Source organism: Grammomys surdaster, unplaced genomic scaffold, assembly GCF_004785775.1.
Source record: "Grammomys surdaster isolate TR1022 unplaced genomic scaffold, NIH_TR_1.0 125905, whole genome shotgun sequence".
NCBI classification, from domain to species: Eukaryota; Metazoa; Chordata; class Mammalia; order Rodentia; family Muridae; genus Grammomys; species Grammomys surdaster.
In genome coordinates this window covers 2,990-12,280 of record NW_021620729.1, presented here as the reverse complement: position 1 = coordinate 12,280, position 9,291 = coordinate 2,990, and the positions used below count along the sequence as shown (strand labels likewise).

Here is a 9,291-nt window from a genome sequence, read left to right as displayed (position 1 = left end):
CAGAAGGGTATCTCTCTGGGACCCTAGGCTGGGCAGGAAGGGGGGGGCTTGCTGCTGCTTTGACAGCTTTGTGGTACACCACTCAGGAACTACAATGATGAGACGATGTATGAAGAAATAGTGATGGCATTTCACTCCTGCAGTAGACATTTACATGAATTTTAAAAGAAAATTCTCATCTTTGTACTGCAGATGCAGAGGTTCACTCCAGGTTCCTGTGTATGACATTCTTGGTAACATCTGTACACACAGCATGGTACCCAGCTCTCTGTCCACATCCCGGCTGGCTGATCTTCACCCACACACAATGCTAAAATCAGTAGCCTTTCAGCTTTTAGATTCTGGGTCCCTTGACAAAAGTTCCTTTCTGCAAGCACTGGTTGATGTCACTGTTATGTGTGATGCCTACATAAACAGCCCCCAAAGTGACTGTCAATGTTCTGTATGTCTTGAATCTTGCAGAGAGTTTTCACAGCATGGTGTTTTACACTTTCTACTGGGAAAATGGTGTCCATTCCTAAGAGACTAAGGGGGCAGTTCCACCAGCTGTCTCTCCTTGCACCATGCACACAGCAATGGAGTTGGTGAATATAGGAGATCTGAGAAGCACCTTACCCTAATCACTCATCTTCTGGCGGGACAGAGAGGAACTGCCCTTGTGAGGAAGTTCTTTAAGCTGCCCAGACAGTGTTCCACCACTGTAAGGGGTATGGTTAAGAAGCTGGGTGTTCTCAGAATCAGAACACATTTTTCTTCTCTAGATCCCCTCAATCCATGCACTTGGGATCCTGCCTTTGGCCCTACTTCTGTCTCTGTCAGAAGAAGCCTCTTCCATGAAGATCTGAAAACAAGGAGTTTTGGTAAACAAAAGACCAACTGTGAACCTGTAAATGAACACCCCTTCCCATTGGCCTGAGCAAAGAAGCATTACTTATATGCCTCTCTTCCACCTAGGGTGTCTGTACTCAAGAGGTGGCCCTGCCCTAGGTCCCTGCAGGTGATATTAGGTGCAGTCCTCATTCTATCTCCAGTGATATTCCTGGTATTTTCTCCAGTTTCCACAACATCAGGCTTTGGAATGTTCAAGGATTGGCCTCAAAAGCCTAGCCTTCCCCTGCTTGCAATGGACATAACGGAGCAGCAACAGCTGCAGCCACTACAGGGGCAGAGAAGAAAGGACATGAGCAGGCCAGGAGCCAGCTTTGTGGTAAAACTGATCAGTATACATGGAATAGTTTGCCCAAAAGAGCTATCAGGTGGTAGAGAAATCCATGTCCTTGTTAACAATATTTAAGGGTGTTTGTGTATTTCTGCTTGCAGGAAATGTGGCAAATCACTCTAGGACACCCATAGGAAAGGCCACACAGTCAGATCAGGGGACTTTATCTGTTTTCCCATTGACAATTCCCTGCACCCCCCACCACACAATAGTTGTTTCCAGCACCTTCTCTGGATCTTGTCAAAAGCCAGTCCATAGGTGAGCTTCACCTTGCACATGGCTGGGTACCCTCGGACAAAGTAAGGTAGAATGATCATAGTGGCTACCATGGTCCTAGGAAGCAGTAGAGCAGGTAGTTAATATTTCAGGAGGAAGTCGAGACAAGAGAAAAGAGATTAGGAGAAATGTTTCCAGAAATGAGTCACTCAAAATACAAAATTACCTTGTTTAGAATGTGGATTCTCTCCAATTTAACAAAAAAAAAAGTTCATTACCATCAACTCTGCATGAAATACAAAAGGAGGGGTCTCTCTTTCATCTTCTCTATCTTCTTTTACTTCCTCTACTCTCTCTTTCATCTCTTTTTTCTCTGTGACACACACAAACACATACACATATACACAGAAACACAGACATCCTCTTTTTCTATGTGTGTAATTTTATTTCCAACAAGATTAAAAAGTAACCATCAAATGACTCAAGTGTGAATGCAACTTACACAGAGACTAGAACTCTAGATGTGCAAAGCTCTTTTGAGCTCTCATTGTGAATGTGCAGTAGTCAGGATACTGTGGTGGCCTGGTGCAGATCTGTAGGACTGAGCTATTTCTGTCCACTTTGTATTTAATTCTGGACTGGCAAATGTACACTTGAGACTCCTCAGTTCTGTTGCTGCCTCTAAATTGATCACATATATCTCTTGGAAACATGCAACATGTCAGGTTCTGTCTGGGTTCCTTCCTCTGCCTCCAGGACTACTGTCTCCTCAGATCACAGGTATGCCTGTAGACAGGCAGCTGGGTTGACATGCTCATTGTCCATGAACCTTCTCGAAAGTCTGCTGTTTCTTCTCTGATTCTTTGGTAATCGCCATCACTGTGAGGATCTTATATCCAGGGGCTTCTGAGTCCTGTGTGTTGGAATCCACAGGGCCAAGGTTATTCTATTACTGCTGCCCAGCATGGACCTCCCTATAGGGCATGAACAGAATGAACCTTAGGTCAGAACTTCTTCCAAGAATCTTCCCCAAGTCCTCAGGGAAAAACAGTGTTTTGCCTCTAGCTTCATCCTATGATCTGTACAGAGCATGCCACAGGCACACAGCTACCCAAAATCCCTACCTGGTTCTCTTCTCTCCTGCTCCTATCTGTATTTTCAGCAACCTGCTCTCCATGCTCTGGTATCATCCTACAGGGACCACTGTGCCTCCAAGAGCACTTGAAACAGCCACAAGGAGGGGGCCTCTTAGTAGAAATCTGCAGGACTCAATCTTGGCTGAGCTGGTCCTGTGCTGCCGAGGGCCCTCAGGCTGATTCCTCTGAAGTGCTCTCTTGCTCCCTTCACCACCCTTCTCAGCACCCTTGCCCAGCCTTGGAACACTATCCATTGCTGTTTTCTTGTAGTCCAACTTTGAAGGACTCCGCTTAGGGTAGATGATAGGATGGGATTTTTTCTCTAAGTCAATAGCTACATGGTCACCAAAACTGTGAGCAAGGATGCTAGCAACTTGATAAGGGAAATAAAGGGACAGTATTCACAGTACACAGTAAGCACAGACTTTTCCACCTATGTTCTAGTTCCTCAACAGTTACTTGGAGATTTGTTATTAATTTAAAGTGCTTAGGCCATAATGTAGGCTTGTTTCCTGACTAACTTGTAACTTAGTTAACCTATTTAAACTATACTATGTCTGCCATATGGCAAGTTATCTCTCCTTGATTTCATATGTCCAACTTCCTTGAAGTTTGTTCAGGGAAAATCTCCCACGCCTGACTCTCTCCTGCAGTTCCAATCTCTCTACTGGAACTTTCACCTTCTACTTCCTGCCCTTTGCTGAGAAGCCAACCATATTTAATTGACACGTGATGCCTTCACACAATATATAAGAGATTATCCCTAGAGCATACTATAAAGAAACCTACTTGGTTGCCATTAGTTTGCTCTTACCCAAGCATGGTGTTCTCATTTGAACCGGGAGGCACCAACACAAGCTGGACAAATCTTAGGCAATTCTGTTCAGGCACTTGCAGCACCATTGTCTTCGTGGGACTCTGGGCACACCCTGGCACTGCCATCAGATATGCTACAGAGGGTTCCTCTGGATCGTGGGCTATTGTCTTCTGATGCTCAGGACTTGTGCTCTCACCCTGAGCTTCTTCAGTGGAATCCTATAGAAAGCCAAAAGTGTTCTTACCATAAACGCAGGAGATGCAACATTTCCAAGCGCATGTGAGTGAAGGAACCTGTGGAGACCACAGGTCTTGGATACATGGAGCTGAAACTATAACAATTGTGAGTCACCCTGTGTGGGTGACAGGAATTGAACTTTCATCCACTGATCAGAAGAAAAGGCTCTTAAGCAGTCTTTCCAACTCCACACACTCCAGATTGCTATAACTGTGGATGGGATGCTAATTTGTGCCTTGTAGTTTTCTCTGCTATTGCCTCAATCTGTGGTGAGTGTGGAACAAGTACTCACAATTAAAGAAAGATCCAACTGTATCAATTAAATGTCATTCTTGAGTTTTCTAATGTCAGAAGATGATAGACAACAGTTTCTGGTTATGGGCTGACTTACAATTTCCTCACGTCCCTAATAGAAAAATACTGTCCACGGAATGTAGCTTATTCTTTAAATAGAGCTCATATTTACCCAGAGTAGAATTTAGGAATGAAGGAGCTGAACGATCTCCTGTTTCAGCATCTTCATGATTATTTTTGATCACATAGTTAAAAAATGATTGTGAAGGGAAAAACGAATTTTATGTGACTCCTAGTTATCCATTTTTTACATTTTGTATTATACATTTCTGCATCTTTGTACTTATGTACAGATATAATCTCAGTCCTTATCACAGACTGGCATAGAATTTTTCTATGTAAACCTCAATTAGTGGCATAAAAAATTTTGGCATTTAATGTCAAAGAGTGAATCTCGATCTTTATCTCTACCTCTATAAAAAGCAACTTCAAATGGATTGAAAAACTTAAAGAAGACCTGATATGCTGAAAGTGCTACTGGAAAAGTAGAAGAAACTCACCAAGGGAGAGACATAGCTTAGCATTTGTGAACTGAACTGAATTTGTCCAGAAAATATGGCTAACCATTGATGATTGAGTTGTCCTAAATGCCACCATGTGAGACATTATCAAAGAATTAAAAAATTGCTTGTGTGTGAAATGAAAACCGTTGCACATTGCTGGCAAAGCAATACACTGATACAACCATCATAAGACACAGTGTGGAGATTCCTCAAAATTTGAAAGCATGTCTTTCCTGGGATGCAGGCATTGCAACATTGGTACATGTAGAATGTCCAAATGTAAAAGAGATTTCTGTACTGACTCATGTAGCAGAGAACTGTTCATGACAGCCAAACTATGGAGTTCACCAGTGTGCAGAGAACTGATACAGCACAATACATAATGCCTACCACCACCAAAAAGGGACCTACCAGGTGATGAATGCTGGCTGCTCCTCCACAGGAGTGTGTAGGAAGAAGAGGACAGAGACCTAATGCACAGGCTGAAGACCACAGTGTATCATGCAGAATTAGTGGGAGATGATGCATTTAGAAGATAGACATGCTGACTGGTTCCAGTTTCAGGACATTCAAATAGATATAAATCAATATACCACAACACGTGGTTCAAACACACACACACACACACACACACACACACACACAAAGTGTATTGTATCAAGAAAGTAGTCTTTCTATGCCATACATTTTTTTGTCCACGTTCCAGCATGTGACGCTCTTAGTAACCCTTGTGTCTGGCAAATCTTAAGCCCAGCTCTTGTGGATATCCTCAATGACTGATATTCCCTCGGACACCCATTACCTAAAACCAGAAAGCCTTCACTTTTCAATACCTTGGACTTTTCTTTTTTTTCTTTTTTTTTTTTTTAAAGATTTATTTATTTATTATATATGAATACACTGTAGCTGTCTTCAGACACACCAGAAGAGGGCATCAGATCTCATTACAGATGGTTGTGAGCCACCATGTGGTTGCTGGGATTTGAACTCAGGACCTCTGGAAGTGCAGTCAGTGCTCTTAACCACTGAGCCATCTCTCCAGCCCCCTACCTTGGACTTTTCTATGAGCCATCTTTTTGGGTTCACTTCTGCAGGTATTGGTTAATCTCACTGATTTAGAAGGAACTCAATGTTCCTTCTAAACTCTGCCAGTGTTCTATATTGTTTGGGTCTTGCAAATAACACTAGTCCTGAGACTTCTTCCTGGCAAAGTGGTTTCCATCCCTAGGTGACTGAGGGGGGCAGTCACATCAGCCAACTCTCCTTGCCCCATATACACAGCAGTGAAGTTGGTGAATGGAGGGGACAGGAGATGCACCTTACCCTGATCACTTGACTCCTGCCAGGAAAGAGGAACTTCCCCTTCCCTGCCAGTGAGGAAGTTCCCCAGGCTGCTTCCTATAGTTTTCTTGCACAACAAAGAATCATGGTAAGGTGTTGCGTAGTCCTGAGATCAGAACAGGTTTTTTGCTATTCTTCTCCCCAGTCCATCTGGATGATAATGCTTCCTCTGTCTCTGGTGCCCGATCTGCAAATCAGCAGGAGACACTTCCATCATTGAGATGAGAAGTCAAGGAGTTTGGGTAAGATTATGAATTATTAGGCAATCACACCTTCCCCATGGCTTGAGAAAGGAAGCTTAACCTGTGTGGCCGTCCTCCTTCCAGTGTGTTAGGGCTTGACGGGCATCTCATGCTCTATACATCATGAAGATAAAGCTGTTTTCAGGTTTTGTACCTTGTTCAGTGTGTTGCCAGGAGTCCTTTTGTAGCCACAGCACAGGGTCATACAGCCAGTAAAGGCACTAGACATACTGCCTGGGGACATAGTGCTGCAATAACAGCAACAACCCTATAAGGTATCAGAAAGAAGAGAGCTTTGACCTTGTGAGATACTGTTGAAAATAAGAAAAGCAGTGTATATTAGAGTGTGGGGATAAGGAGGACTAGGAATCTGACCACTTAATTCCATAGGTTTTCTTAGGTGGTTTTGTGACAGGAGACCATAAACAACCCAAAAGAAAGCCCTCTCTATCAGACCAAAGGGTCTTAGTTGTTTTTCCATCAACCGGTTCTTATCCATGATCATGACTGGAAACAGCTCCAGCTCTGGCTTCAACTATCAAACATTGCAGACTTCACCTTGGCTGCACTTAGAACACAGTTGGTGGGCTTCACCTTGCATGCTCTCAGATGCCTAGGTGTAGTGTGCACCATAGCATGTGCTTGCTTCGCAAGGCTCCTATGAAGGAATAGAGGAGGTGTTAATGTTTCAGATGAGGGGTGTAGAAAAGAGAAACAGATTATGAGGGATGCCAAGAGTCACAGGAAGTATCATGTTACTTTGCTTTGAATGCAGATTCTCTCCATTTCAAGCAAATTTCACTAGCATCAACAGTGCCAAAGGCACGTGTAGAGAGGCGTGTGTGCCTGCCTTCCTGTGTGTGTGTGTGTGTGTGTGTGTGTGTTCCTGTCTGTCCAGATATAGAGTACAGAAAAGTGCATGCAGGTGAATCAGATTGTACTGCAACAGGCAGGCTCACCAATAACAACTCACCAAATGGGGTGAGTTGTGAAGGTTTCTGAAACTTGATGGGCTCAGAGCAAGCTGACTAGCAAACAAGGATGGTTTTGAGAGCTGCACCATATGCAATGGGCCCCCCTTCATGTACACTGTACCTTCACTTATGAACACTGGATGGAAATTCACTGCAATCTCATTGCTCCCTTTCTGGCTCCAATCCGGTCACCAGTATTCATCTTGGACACAAACACAAAGAGGTCAGGCACTCTGGGGTCTCTGCTTCCAGTGCCCTCTGTCTCTTCTAATGGCTGAGAGGTACATCTGGAGACAGGCAGCTGATGATCTCTACAAGCATGGCAGTTCTTCTGAGGCCTGTTTTCCTGATGATGACCTGCATGCTATGATACCTTGTTTATAGGATTTCAAAGTTCCATGGAGCACCTCACTTGGCTGGTGCAATTGAGGAACCACCAACCATCAAGAACCAACCTAGAGGGCAGAGTCAGGACAACCATGAGCTCAGAACTTACTTCCAGAATCCTTGCTCAGTCTTCAATTCTTCAATTCAATTCAGGGGATCTGAGAAGGGTGTCACACCACCGAGACACACTCTATTAGTCTGCAGACAGAGAAAGAGTTTGCCATTAGTTTCAGACTCTGATGTAGACATGACTTCCCACTGGCACCCAACCATTCCTACCTGGCTCTCTCCCGCACCTGTCCGCATCCTCAGCTAGCTGCGGTTCACTCTCTGGTATCATCTTTCAGAGAGCACTGTGTCTCTAAGTACTCTTTTAAGCAGACATAAGAATGGGAACTCTTAGGAGAACTCTTCAGGTCTTATGCTTGGCTTTGCTGACCCTGTGTGACCATGGGCCCTCAGGATGTTTCCTCCCAAGTGCTCCACTGATCCCTTCATCCGCCCTTCTCCAACACCCTGGCCAGGCTCTAGACACTGTCTCTGCTCTCTACATATGGTTAACTTACCCACAAAGGATACTGTGGGATTGGATTGCTGGTGTGATATAATGTTATCACCAACCCCTAAAAAGTATATTCTTATAACCCATTGATTTCAAAGCATATCAATTAGTCCAGGAATCAGATCAGTGACTTGCTGCCAAGGCTGGAAACCTTAATCCATTCCCCAGGACAGATACAGGATAAAGACAGAACTGACAGCGGCTAGTTAACCTCCATGCACATACAGTAAATAAATATTTTGTTTCTTTAAAGGAGTGACATTATTTAAAATATAAAGGCCTAGAGCTAGAAATGCATTGTATCCTCTCTACTTACCTGTTCCCATGGCTGCCTCCACAGCTTTTTTAACTCACAGGTCTCTGTTGTTGGCTACGTGCACTCTCTTTTGGATTGGCAGGTGTGAGGCGCGCCCACCTCGCCAGCAAGGAAGACACGGCACCACACCAGGATCCTTCCGCAGCAAACCTTTATTCCAATGTAAAGAGAAAGACCCCAGGCCTGGAAAAGGCACTGTTTATATACCCTTAGAGGGGCGTGTTCATTTCTGATTGGCTGCTTACTTGTTGCCTGCCAAAACGCCCTGGGATGGGCTATGACCCCGGCGTGCCTTTACCATAGCACATCAGCACAAGCAGCGGCTTCCTACATCTCCCCCTTTTTTGTTTTATTGCAGAGGGTGGTAGTTGAGATCCCTGGGAAGGTTTCGTAACTCCCATATTTGGGGGTCTCACGGCGGGTCTGAGTCTCTTTAGAGGGCGGTGCTCAAACTCTTACCCGTCACGGGGTCAGCCTCCCCACCCGCGGCTGCCCTGTCTTAGGTGGCCGAGACTTATCCGTCCACTCCGTTATTGACTTACCAGACCTTCTATCCGTGGAACGAACACCTTAGTGGGCAGGGACTGTGTATAGAAATGTTTGAGGCTTTACCGGGTGTCTTTATCAGAAGCCCCTGGGTACAGTGGCTGAGGAATCTGTCTACTGGCTATTTCTTTTTTGTTTTGTTAAACAGGCACTGGTCAATGTCCCGTGTCTTAGGCTAGTTGACATTTCTCCACAGCCAGCACCAAAGAATGGTGAGCTCTCTGTCTAGGCTACGAGGGTCGCGCACCCACACCTGGCATTCTCAGAATGTGCACCCCAGGTTGTGGCCACTCGTAATGCCTGTTACTGGGTAGACTCACCACTCGTGGTGTATCTCTGGCATATGGGATCAACTTATTCCCGTCGTTGGGACCAATTGGCAGCTGGCCTGGAGACAAAAGGATGGAGCTGTCTATCTGGCTATTCTTGGCCTGTCTAGCG

General features: G+C 44.8%; 3 long non-coding RNA genes across 3 annotated transcripts; 1 reads left to right on the top strand and 2 right to left on the bottom strand.

Annotated features, from left to right (window-relative positions):
- The first annotated feature begins 78 nt into the window (after positions 1–78).
- Positions 79–3,949, top strand: LOC114608478. Its single transcript, XR_003709380.1, has 2 exons — positions 79–860; positions 955–3,949. It is a non-coding gene; the product is annotated as an uncharacterized LOC114608478 (long non-coding RNA).
- LOC114608476 lies at positions 1,860–6,038 on the bottom strand. Its single transcript, XR_003709378.1, has 4 exons — positions 5,806–6,038; positions 4,894–4,952; positions 3,386–3,606; positions 1,860–2,409 (listed from the first exon to the last, which is right to left on the bottom strand). It is a non-coding gene; the product is annotated as an uncharacterized LOC114608476 (long non-coding RNA).
- A 1,122-nt stretch (positions 6,039–7,160) lies between these two features.
- Positions 7,161–8,417, bottom strand: LOC114608477. Its single transcript, XR_003709379.1, has 3 exons — positions 8,305–8,417; positions 7,536–7,624; positions 7,161–7,241 (listed from the first exon to the last, which is right to left on the bottom strand). It is a non-coding gene; the product is annotated as an uncharacterized LOC114608477 (long non-coding RNA).
- Positions 8,418–9,291: the final 874 nt, after the last annotated feature.